The sequence below is a fragment of the Pongo pygmaeus genome, chromosome 11, assembly GCF_028885625.2.
Source record: "Pongo pygmaeus isolate AG05252 chromosome 11, NHGRI_mPonPyg2-v2.0_pri, whole genome shotgun sequence".
Lineage (NCBI taxonomy): Eukaryota > Metazoa > Chordata > Mammalia > Primates > Hominidae > Pongo > Pongo pygmaeus.
This window is the reverse complement of record NC_072384.2, coordinates 44383852-44397352: the sequence shown is the minus strand read 5'-3', so window position 1 is coordinate 44397352 and position 13501 is coordinate 44383852. Positions and strand designations below refer to the sequence as shown.

Below are 13501 nucleotides of genomic sequence, written 5' to 3'. Positions count from 1 at the left end.
AGCAGATCTTAGGGCAGCCAGACTGGGGGACCATGGAAAGCTCTCTACTACCAGAAGAGAGCAGTCCTGCTACTCCAGTCCAAAAGAATATGATATATGCCAAAAACTCCAGACCATTGTAAGTTGTTTCCCTTTCTCTCTTTTTCTAAATGGTGGTTTTAATAAATTTATCCTCTCCTTCCTGCTCTATCATCTATGGAGGGGATACTAGAAAATACCATTAAGCATTCAGTGAGTGAATCATGGAATTTCCACATCAGAATCAAACTCAAGGCAAATATATACCCCTCAAAGATCCTGAAGATACACCCGAGAAGCAGTAACGGGGCAAGATTTAGCTTTATTTATCCTTTGGAAGGGGTAAATATGTTTATAGGAGACAGGAGGGTCACATTATTTTAAGCAAGTGCATTACAAAATTATTCCCATATAAAATGTAAAGTACTTCAACCACTGTGGAAGACAGTATGGTGATTCCTCAAGGATCTAGAACCTGAAATACCATTTGACCCAGCAATCCCATTACTAGGTATATACCCAAAGGATTACAAATCATTCTACTATAAAGACACATGCACATGTATATTTATTGCAGCACTATTTACAATAGCAAAGACATGGAACCAACCCAAATGCCCATCAATGATAGATTGAATGAAGAAAATGTGGTACATATGCTCCATGCAATACTACGCAGCGATAAAAATGAATGAGATCATGTCCTTTGCAGGGACATGGATGAAGCTGGAAGCCATCATCCTCAGTAATCTAACACAGAAATAGAAAACCGAACACTGCATGTTCTCACTCATGAGTGGGAGTTGAACATTGAGAACACATGGACACAGGGAAGGGAACATCACATACCAGGGGAATGGGGGATGAGGGGAGGGAACTTAGAGGATGGGTCAATAGGTGCAGTAAACCACCATGGCACACGTATACCTATGTAACAAACCTGCATGTTCTGCACATGTATCCCATTTTTTACAATAAATAAAGAAAAATAGTAATAAAGATATTCACCAGAAAAAAAATTATTCCCATATAAAGAATAGTACATGTAGGGAAAAATAGGGCACAGAAGTAACCTGTTAATGTATATCCATTACAGATATTCAGTGTTATATTTGCCATCATGTGGAGACAGCTTGTTTAAAATGAATCCATCACACAGGAAAGTAAGTCCTGGAAAAGGGAGGGAGAGAGATTAAAAATGTGTGTGTGTGTGTGTGTGTGAGAGAGAGAGAGAGAGAGAGAGAGGAAAATGAGCAAGAGGAGGGGAGATGTGGCAAGGGAAGAAAAGAGTCCACAGGACAGAATTCCTGGAAACATAAGAAAATATAAAAGAGAGACTGAGTTGATTTTTTATCTCTGTCAATTGAAAGAGACCTCATTAATACAGGATTAACTGGCTTTTAACTCAAATTTTTCAATAGCTTTGCAAAGGTAGGGTCAAATAAGAGAGCTGTCGTTGATTTACTGTCATTAAATCAGTGAGAGTAGAAAGAGAAAGCTGATTTCATATTTCACCTCCACAGAGAATATGAATCTAAATTTACCAGAACAGATAACCAGAAAATATGCTGCTAATGAGATCAATAACAAACAGAAATAATAGCTAATAATTATTGAATTTGTACTATGTGCCAACCATTAATAATATATTTACATCCCCTCAACAACTAAATGAAGTACTTACTCCATCTTGCAGAAGACTTACTCCATCTTACAGATGAGAAAACTGAGGCTTAGGGAAGATCAATCATTTGCCCAAGGTTTTACCGCCAGCTGGGACTGGAACCTAGGCTCTTTGCCATCAATCATCCATGCCTGATCACCATGCTCAACTCAGGACAAGTATAGCACTTCCGAAGTACCAATAAAACTTTTGAATTTATCTTTATCTCCTGCTCAAGTCCAGAATGAGAGTAAAAAGCATTTTCCCTCTGCCAGCAATACCACTAACATTGCTATATTGACATTTTTCAGCAAACTGCTTTCACTTAGGAAGCGTGGTGAAAACTCACTGCCCAAATACTCGAGATAGTTTTCCAACAAGCCCAAATTCAACTAGAAATAGACCCAAAAAATTCAAAAGTAGTAGAAAAGGTGGAATTTATTATTTTTAAGTCTACTTTAAGATTTATTTCAAGACCTGACTGACCATACTTCCATGTTAGACATTAGGACAGAACCTAATTTGCCTGGCTGCTACTCCAGCGTTGAGCTCAAACTCACCCTTCTCCAGTCCTTGTGGTGGGACACCATTTCAGAAAGCTGAGTGTTCAAAGGAATGTTACTTCTGCAAACAGCATTCTTAATGTCAAAGGATAAAGCATCACAGTTGTGGGGAAAGTTATGCATTTACCAGGAAAATATTCATCAGCCTACCCAGTTGGTCATTCACTTCCCCTCTGGCTGTTTGGACATATTTGAGTACATATTAAAATACCCACAAGATCTCCAATCTTAATTATAAAGCTTGAGAAAAAACATCCAGTGAAAGCTATTTTCAGGTATAAAATTAGAAACTCCTTTTAACTCCTTTGCCTCAAGATTTACATAACTGTGAGGGCAAAGGAATCACATGATAAAAATACCAGATACTGCAGATTAGAAACAAAAAGCAAACCAGCCACATGCCAGTTTCTTGCTATGAGTTCCAGAGGAGACCAAAATCATCGTGAATGAGAGAAGATGTAGTGTGGAGAGAAAATCACCCAGGATAATCAAGGGATATATTTCCAACTCTATGTCTCCCCACAGAACTGTTTTGTAAACATCAATGAGCTAGAATCAAATGTGGATCCCATGATCGAGCTGGCAGAAGTCAAACTCCCTACCTGGATGCTTGCAAATTGTAAATCACAACTTTACAAGGATTTAACTTTTCCTTTTCCAAAATAATCAAATGTTGTGGTGAGGGGGCCACTAATCATGACAAAAAATATACTTCAAATTCTTTCTTTTGGTGCCAAGTCCAATAAGTTCTCTGAGTGAAATTAAATGCTCTATCTTATTCCAAACCACAGCTTCCCATGGGGATGTGCAAATCTCAAGTGGGGGCCGAAAGGCCAGTTGTATCAAAGCCCAGGGTTACACCCATTTTTTCAAGGTTTTTTTCCCCCCCCCTCTTTTTAACTACTGCCTGTAGTATAAGCGGCTCAGGCCCCTTTGCTTTCCAGCCTTCGCAGTCAAATTAGCATCTTCATACTTTCCACATTCTGCCTCTAAAAAGCAGGCCAGTCTCTGACTTCTCTTAGTTTCTCACAGTTTTTGTTTGTTTAAAGAGACTCTCGGCTGAACTCCAGGGAAGGCGGGGGGAAGGAGAGAAAGAGGAAAAAATATAAATACATATCTCTACATATCTGTTATGTTGTAAGCAATTACCAGCTCCATCTCTTAGATCTGCAGTATCACAGGAATTAGAGATGGAAAAGGCCCATTAGGTCACTGTGCACACCCTGTGCCCATACAGAGCTTTTCCCTACAGCACATTATCTCTTCTGAGAGTTTTTCGTATGTTTAAAGGATAGCCAATGATAACATAGTTTCATCTTATTTCTTTTTGCTGCTTTGTTCTGTCCAGACTACAACATGCCATTTCTAAGGATGCTCTAGGGTGACTTCTCAGAGGACATTTTTGAGTGCCTATGAAAAGTTAGAACATTTGTGCTATACAACAAGTATATTCCGTAAGTTCGGAATATATATATGTATGTATGTATGGAAGCATACATAAAAACAAATTTTAAAGAGCCAACATTTAGTCCCAGGATGGAAATGTTACAAATAAAACAATTTTACATAGACATATTCTGTATATCTGGTGCATTATGCCATAAATATAACCGTGTTAGTGTTCATACATGTTCACATAAAGTGTGTGCAAATACTCATCATTACCCCAGAGTGTTTCTGTTTCCTAAAACTTGTGCCAAATGCAGCATAATTCACGAAAATGTGATCCAAAATATTTAAGGTTATGTTTCACACAATTTCTTCTTATCTCTCTTAAGTCATACATCTTAAATGTCAACTTGCATAGGGAAATATTTAATTTCAAGGATAGTCCTCCATCAGAAAACTCTTTATCTCTTCCTTAAGTAGTTTTGTTTGTTATTCTTTGTTCTTGTTATAAGATAATGGAGTATTTTGGCTTACTTTTTATGTGCCAAATCTAGGTATGTCTACCTGATGGACCACCAGTTTCATCCCTTAGGAAAAGAAATACAATGTTAGGGGAACCTAGCATGTAGAATGGACACATTGTTTTGTTTTTAAATGGCAACCATCTTTAATCACTGTCCTTGAAGACTAACAATAGGTCAAATCAATATTACTATTTGAAAGCATATTATCTTATTCTGAGACCATAATCAACTGTGATAAAATTTGTATTTTTATTATGCCATATTCTAAGTTATATAGTATTTGTCTAGGTGTAATGCATGATAAATATTTTTATTTTTGATAATTTTAATAAGTTGGTCCATCTGTGATATGTGTGATAGAAAAAAAATTCTCACTGCTCTACTAAAAGTCAGGATAGTTCAGTAATTAAGAGCCTGAGACATGAATCACCAAGGTTTAAACTCTTAGTGTACCCTTCACAAGTCTTGTGATTGTAGGCATTACCAGTTATCTTCTATGTTTATTTGGTCAAGTTGTTCATCATATTTCATCAGATTTAAGATGTCATTGATCCTAACATTGAGGCTTATTTGATGTACTTGTAAGGAAGTAAAAGCAAAGCTAATTAAATAATAACATGATGCTTGCTTATCACGTCGCTTTCTTTAACACAATATCATTCTGTGTGCCAACAAGAACACTGATGCCATTTCATTTCTTTGAGTACTATGCCATTGGCTCTAGGTTGGTTTTTTTAGCCAAATTATTAGAAATTTATTCTGTAAGTTTTGATTTTATGTTTTTTGATCACAACAAGTCAACAAAATTTTGAAACAATTAGAAAAATATTTTAAAAGGTAATTACACTCAACATACATAGTTCTAACAATGCATGTATAACACAATAGAAGTAAAATGTTGCAATCACCTACGACCAAGTGCATGCATCTATACGCAATGACAACTAAGCTATGACTGAGATTATAAGATGCCATTAATTGTAGGAAATATCCTGATATCAGAGATGGATGGAGAGATAGATAGATAGATAGATAGATAGATAGATAGATAGATAGACAGACAGACAGATAGATAGAGAGAGAGATAGATAGAGATATATAGGTAGATATATAGATATAGATACGGGGAGAAAAAGCAGGAACCGTAAAATTCAACCAACTCCTATGTGCTTTATTGTTTACTGGTAAATTAAGGAATATAATAACATCTGGTATAGAGTTTCTGGGATAACTGAATAAAACCAACACACCAGACACACAGGAGGTCTTCAATAAATATTAGCAGCTATATAATTTTTGCTGTTACTGTTATAAATGCTTAAACACTGAGTATCATAAGGAAATGTGGTAGCATTCAGTGATTCGCAACTGGAAAAAGAGAGACAGGGATTGTGAAAAGTGGGGTACCTTTTCAAACTTCTATTCTCTGTTTCTTCATATGGATTGTCCTTGAGGAAGAAGTGTGCCTCTTCTTCAGGCCCTCAACTCCACTGAGGATCCTGCCCTGTCTTAGGAAACCACTGCCATAGGTAAGATTACACATTGTCTCAGGTGAGTTATAGATAGAAAAGAATTAAGCAATTTTTGCAATCAAGCAAACAAATTTTTCTTTTTCTTTTTTAAAGACGGAGTCTCACTCCGTAGCCAGACTGGAGTGCAATGGCGCAATCTCGGCTCACTGCAACCTCCACCTCTCAGGTTCAAGCAATTCTCCTGCCTCAGTGTCTTGAGTAGCCAGGACTACAGGCACATGCCACCACACCCAGCTAAGTTTTGTATTTTTAGTAGATACGGGGTTTCACCATGTTGTCCAGAATGGTCTCGATCTCTTAACCTGGTGATCTGCCTGCCTCGGCCTCCCAAAGTGCTGGGATTACAGTTGTGAACCACTGCACTTGACCCCTATTTTTCAAATCTTGGGTTAGCTGCTAACCAGTTGGGTGGCCTCAGGCAAATTTAAGCTCCCTGGGCCTCAGGGCCTCCATGTGTAAAATGATTTAGTGATACAACTTACTTAAGTGTGAGAATTAAATGAGATAAAGTATTAGAATGTTCTCCATGATGCTTGACACATAGTAGACACTAAATATATTTTCATTCTCTCCTTTAATTTGCCAAGAATCAGTGGTGATAATTTTTAGCAAACATGATTATTTGAAAGAGGAAGGCATCATCTGAGGTGATAGAAAATAAAATAAAAGAAGCAGAGATGAAGGACGAAACTCATAGTCTTTACAAAAGGCTTTATTAAAAGGCAAAGGTTTGCTTATAAAATTAGTGATCAATGGTTTAAATAATACTCTTAAAAAGAAAAAGACTAACTTATCCACAAAACAAATGTAAATAGCAGGGGAACTCAATTTACTCTATGTAGGGAAGGATTAAATTGGTGAACGTTAGAGGAAGAAAGTTTGAGCTCCAAAACCCATCAGGTTCTTCCCCACCCTCACTTGGGAAGCTTTGCCACTTGTTATTCCCTCTGTAAAGGGTTCTTCTCATGGCTGGTTCCTTGGGATCTTCCCTTCCTTCAACGCATCCTTTTAGAGCACTGTATAAGCCTCTTACAGAATCCTGTTTATTTACCTCATCACTGTCGTTTATTTACTTGGTTAGCTGGTGAGTCAGAGAGCAGCATGATGTTGGGGCTAAGTGCATGGGCTGCAGCACCATCATGACTGCTTTAAACCCTTGCTCTGCCACTTATTAGCCACTTATCTTTGGCAAGTTACTTGTACTGTCTTCCTCACCTGTAATGGGAAAAACAACAGTTTCTACTTCATAGACTTGTTGTAAGAGTAAATGAATTAATATATGTAAAGCACCTAATAACTGACGTGTATGTGATGTCAATAACTGCAAGGTGCTATTGTTTTATTTTTATCCTCCTTTGTGTTTCAACACCTTGCTTAATTCCTGGCAAATAATTGGCACTCAATGAATGTATATTAAAGCAATGAAAGAATAAATAGTCTGAAGAATATTCCTAAGGGGAGACCTCCAACAACAAGACAAGTTGCTTTTTGAGGGCATAAATCTCTCTTAGTCAACAGAATTGCTGAAAGAACTCTTAGAAAGATTTTAGAATTCATTCTCCAATTGCACAGGAGATGTAACTAGTGACTCACTAAGTTCTTTTTTTTTATTTTATTTTATTTTTTGAGACAGAGTCTCGCTCTGTCGCCCAGCCTGGAGTTCAGTGGCATGATCTCGGCTCACTGCAACCTCCGCCTCCCGGGTTCAAGCGATTCTCATGCCTCTGCTTCCCAAGTAGCTGGGACTACAAGCGCATGCCACCATGCCCAGCTAATTTTTTGTAGAAGATTCTGATACTGATCTAAGGTAGCTCTCACTTTCCCTCAGAGTGTTCTAATTTACTCAAAGACAAAATGAAGGTTTTTGACTGAATAATCTCTAAGCTCCATCCTCTCTAACATTCTAGGGTCCTATGCGTGAACTACTCTAATCTGTTATTACAGGCATTACATTTTTTTCCTGCAAAAATTTCCATAAGAGAAATTGGCTCAAATAGCACCTGGCCCAGAGTTGTTCTACCTCAGGGACAAGGAGCCCAAACCACTGTTGACTATGGTGTAGTCACTGCCATTTGGTGACTGGAATGTCAACAGTCCTTATTCCATGCCTCCTCTTTCCACTATTATATTCTCTTCACTTTTCGTCTTCCACAGGAATACAGCCTAGTCCTGTGCAACTCCAAAGCAGAGGCATTCTACCCACACATCCGTGCAGAAATCAGAGCCAGGAAAGCCCTACTAGGTCATGCAGACCACACCCCTTTTAGAGCAGGAAAGTCCCCTCCAATTGACATTTCAGCTCCTCTTCTGGCTCCAAAGTGTGGTTGTGCTTCAGTGGTTCCTGTACATGGTTTGAATAACGGTTTATAAGCATTCTGGGATCTCTTGAAAATAAAGGTTCCATATAAAGTTATATTGCTATTTTGTTTATTATAAAAGTTTTTTTTTCCTTTTTAATCTTCCTGGGAATAGTCACAAGGAAATTTTTCCAAGAGGAAATTGTATGAGCAAGCCTTTTGACCTGGTTTTTATCAAAACTGATAGCCATCCAGAACCTGGTTCATTAATGCCCTGGTTGCCCAACTGTAAATGTCCAGTAGAAAAATTAGCTTTTTAAACAATCAAAATATTATTTAAAGTACTATATGTTAATTACTGCTAATCTATTTACTCACATTTCCCGTGAGTTAAAGTATACATTTATTTATTGTCAATGTAAATTATGTTTCTTTTTAATCATATAACAATGCGTCATTGCCTTTGGATATGAAGACCTGTAACTGTTAGTTTGCTAAATGCTCAACATTTTTAAAATGTTTACTTGTTTCATTGTGCTGAACAATACAAATCCAAGTTAACATTACTCTAGGTGACAAGAAACCCAACTGATTGACACAAATGTCAAACATCACTGGGGATTCAACCCAAATCCTTGGCCACCATCCAGCCATTCCTCTGGCTCAAGGACAATTTCATTATTTCTTTGTTAGTCAGGGAACATGGGAGTGAGAAACAAACATCCTAGATGATCATCACCAGTAGCTTCTTACATGCTACTTATAGCTTTCTTCTTGTAAAAAGCTTAAGGCAAATAGCCTGAGATAATACTGATTTTTACCACACACGCAAACAAAATTAGCAACATCACACCTGTGTTACAGAGTTGAAACCCTGATTGTGGCCACTGATCATTGTTACTCAAGTCACAGAGACAGAATCAGGGAAGAGCCAAAATCTGTCTACTAAGTTCTAACTCACAATCATATTCACAAGACCAAATTTTCTTAACGCTGGCAACTGGAACAGAAAAGCACCCCACAAAATGTAAAGTGTTATTCAAAGGTATACCAGAAGTGGTGGGGGGCACAGGGGCCCACGCCTGTAATCCCAGCTACTTGGGAGGCTGATGTATGAAAATCGCTTGAATCCGGGAGGCAGAGGTTGCAATGAGCCAGGATCAAGCCACTGCACTCCAGCCTGGGTGACAGAGCAGAACTCTGTCTGGGGGAAAAAAAAAAAAAAAAAGACGAAGAAGAAGTGGATTTGTTGGTTTTCTCCATCTCCTCCTCTATTTAAAAGGGATGATTGCAAGGAGCCGTGCTAAACTCAATATATGCTTAAGAAATTGCTATCATTTTAGATAATTCAATAGGTTACACATTTATCAGTGACATTTCATAAGCGAAATATAATTTTATGATTTTAAAAAGGCTGCTGTTCACATTAGAAAGCTCTGGGTAACTCTTGCCTATACTGACACAGGATTAATAACGCACAGGAACCCAACTGTGGGCCATAGTCAGGAACAAACTGCAACTTCTAAAACTTCTGAAACAGGGCCCGGAAAGGAATAGAGACAGATATGCACTACTTAGAAATGTGTAATTTCAAGTTTTTAACAAAACTAGAACAAGTGATTTCTAGAAAGGGGCTCAAGGGATAAATAGCTATTGAAGAGAACATTGAAAACACAATTTTTGGATCAAACTAGAAGAACATAGACTGGGTACAAACTAGCAGAAAGTATTTTAAGGTTATTTTGGATAAGAGGCCAAGTGACTAACACAAAGAAAACAATAGGCTCAGCATTTCTAAAAACATAATAGTAAATACGTCAACTCATACGGAAAAATGTCAAAATTTTCCTACCAGGAAGCACTCCTCCTAGGAATGCAGTCACTGAAGGCAATATAAAGACACCAACATTTATGCCATATTTACCAGAATATGAATTATCTGTTTATCTATTTCTCCATTTAACACATCTGCCCAATTAAACCTAGCTATCACCTCAAAGTGGGACTATTTAGAACATTTGAATTTTAGAGACTAGGGGCTAGCCAACATGTCTCATTTCAAGTTCAGTTTGAGTGATGAGGACCACAGGAAGGCTGCTTGGGTCACTGCAGTGGGAATTTGGAGGCCTCACTCTGGCTCAGCAGGGAGAGTCTGTGGTCTGTGATTGCTGCCTGTCATGACCAGGGTAGAGGGAGGGAGAGGGGTATAAGCCCACCTGCCAGTCATTTGATTTTCTGATTCAGTCCATCCTTCTCAGTCTACAGTTGAGGAATTCAGACATAGGGAGCTTACCCTTAGAAATAAAGAGAGAGAGGACTTGGCTGAAGAGTAGACAGATGCAAACTTGCTTTTTTTGTAGAATGCAGGTATCTTGATACTCAGTTCCCTGCATTTTCTTTCCCCCATTGCTCTCCAAATACTAATTATTTTAAATTTTACAAAATAAAACTAACTATGTAACTAATGAATGTAATGAAAACACAGTTCACTTCGACAATAATATGGTCCTAGATGGAATGAATCAATTCATTCTACCAAAAACCTCTTAGTGTTTAAACATATTCATAAATCGATGCAAGCTTCTAATATCTACCTTTCTAAAAAAAAACATTTCTTAAAACTTAATTTCTCTCTGTAGGACATTTACTTCTGCAAGTATACTGTTTTTCCTAGGCCCCCTTCCTTAGGCTTCTTTCTTTCTGTTTAGAGAGTTTATAAATCTAACTGACTTAATCCCATTCAGTGTGATACTAAAACTAGTAATGAAGTGTAGAGGAACCATTAATGTACTGACTTCCCCTAAAACTGCACACCAAAATGCCCTTGAGTAATCTAAAATTACTAGCCACATTCCCTTGAAGCTTACAAGAAGAAGTATGGAATATCCATTGGCCCAGCATTTACCTTCTATAACCACACCCAATATAGAATTACTTTTTAGAAATCCAAATGAAATATTTCGGGTAACCAAGTAGTTGTTGCAATTGGATATCTATACCTAGTATCTGGGTATAGATAAACTATACCTAGTATCTGGGTATAGATAAACTATACCTAGTATCTATACTAGATATCCAATATAAAATATCCCAGTCCTAATAGATGTTATTCTTTACCTATTATTTCCCCTTGTCACTTAACCCTTTTTCACCTTTTATTCAGATATATTTATTCTGAAACTTATTTGCAAGATAAGAAAGCAACTGTCTCTACAAAAAGGTTTCTGGTGAGGAAATACATGAGAACCATGACAATCATTACAATGGAAGTACCTCATGCATACTTGGATTCTTCCATCATATTTCCCAGAACTATCTATACTCTTCATTGGGAAATCAATGGCATGCCTCTATTATGTGAGTCTTTGTTGAAAATGTTTTAACACAGACTACCTTTTAAAAAATAGCATGGGGAAGGGCAGTCATGAGACATATTTTATGACTTTTATGGCTTTGCCTCTCCAGCTGCCCATTGAAGAGATATTTTGGCTCAGGTTTACCTATCATGGCAGCATGGGCCCATGGGGACCCATGGAAGGCTGTAATGAGGGGTTCCATTAACCAGTTTCATTATTTCAGAAGGCCTAAGGGAATAGCACATTCACCAATAATAAGGCTACTAAAGCTAGAATGTCAAATTACTTTGCTTTGGGGCAAAATCTTATCAATTTCCTATGAAAACTCTTACTACCTCATGCTGATCAGAGTCTCTGATTGGCAACTACGTATGTGTCTGATTAATAAAGTGTGAAATAAAAACAAATGAATTGTTTTGTTTGGACATGAATTTTTTTCAAAACATACAGTCCCAGACATAGAAGATAATTTCAGAGAAGACTAATTTACACCAAGTGTTTAATGTCAATCTAATATCTTGAATAATAATGGTGATGATGACACAATAGCTAAAACTTACATGGCACATTCTGAGTACCAGGCACTGTTCTAAGCATTATACAAACACTAATTTATCTAATCATCACAACAGCCATATTAGATAGGGCCAATTCTAGCCCAAAGTAAGGTTATAAAATAATAACTGAGGACCCTGAGAGAGAGGGCAGTCCAATATTATGCTATTATGTCACAGTCATACGGAGTAACTGTTTTCAAGAATTTGAAAACCGGCACTAAAGCCTCTGAATCCAGTCTCTCAAGTCCCCCTTTCAGGAAATACTCTGATTAGGGTCTCACTTTTTATTATAACAAAGATAACAGCACATAGTGGGTTACTCACCTGTAAAACTAGGATTATCACTACTTTCTTCAAGAGTTGTTGATAAAATTAAGTAAGTTAACTTTTGTAAGCCTGTAGAACAATACCTGGCAGAAGGTAAGTTCTGTTTGAATAATCATACTCTTCAAATTTTTTTCCTCCCCTTGAGTGCAAATCAAAGTCCTTAGGCCAACCCTCTCATCTGTGTTCAGTATCAGTAAAAAATTAATTTTGAAAATGACTTTGCTTTTGTCTAATTACTAATATGCAAGGAAATCCACTGGCTGCCTAAAAATAAGCCATTAACTCATCATACTGGTAAAAACTCAGCATGAACACTCCCTTTGTGAGCAGGAAGAGAGAGGTGAGGAGGATGACACCATGACATGTTGAGTTCAGAGGCATGAAACCAGGCACCTGAGCCCTGCTGGGGACACTTGCTGAGTTTTCCTTTCTTTTCTGCCTCTTCAGAAACACCCCTGTGAGACTGGTAATTTACCACTAAATCTGTGAGCACAGAAAGAAACTTTTAAACTGTAACATGCACATAAGCTATGCATTCCTGGGACAAGCATATCATTGCATAATACAGCTCAGTTTTAATAAACCTCCATCCTTTGAAGCTCCATTGTGGAGGAGAGTAATTCCACGGCAGCTTTGAAGTATACTCCCTTAAAGAAAGTAAGAGAAAAGGCATTGTTTATTTTACTACTATTTAAGAGTTAATGAGAGATTTGCACCTGTACAGCTGTTGTAGACTGAAACTAGCTCATGGAGTGAATGTGTTTTCTGCTTGAGACAGTTGTAAATGCCTTGAGTAAAAACACTGAGGACTGCTAATGGATAGGTTTATTTTAAAGCATGCCATCTGCTATCAATCATACAGAAGTATAGGAAGCAAGTTTGGCTGGGCTCCCTCCTTGCGAGCCTGATAAAGACAGGGCTCCAGGACTCGGGAACATTGAGTCCTCAAGAGAATAAAACATCAAACCTACTCAGCAGCTCCACTAACAATAATAAAAATGCCTCTGCCTAAAGGTGACATTCTGAATTTACGATTATTTGTGTCTATAAAGTGTATTCTTTGGCTCCTGACTCATTCTGACTGTCTCACTCCGAGAACAATACATTAAGCCTGCCTGGAGTAAATGGAAATCCTATCCTTTTATTAAACCAGCAGCCAGTACCTGAGACGATCTAATGCCCTGTAGGATCACAGGAAGCTTTTCGGTTCTGTTTTGTTTCTTTGTAAATATTTTTCATAAGAAACTTACAAACAAAATCTATGTGAATGCACTA

General features: G+C 37.6%; 1 long non-coding RNA gene across 2 annotated transcripts in view; it reads right to left on the bottom strand.

Moving 5' to 3' along the window:
- Positions 1-2309, bottom strand: part of LOC134737682 (uncharacterized) — a 134518-nt gene extending 132209 nt beyond the window's left edge. Inside the window, exon 1 of one of the 2 annotated variants that reach the window (XR_010122798.1) lies at positions 2242-2309. This is a non-coding gene — a long non-coding RNA (uncharacterized LOC134737682). The remainder of the gene's footprint in view (positions 1-2241) is intronic. The other variant, XR_010122797.1, reaches the window with a different exon arrangement.
- Between the last annotated feature and the right edge of the window lie 11192 nt (positions 2310-13501).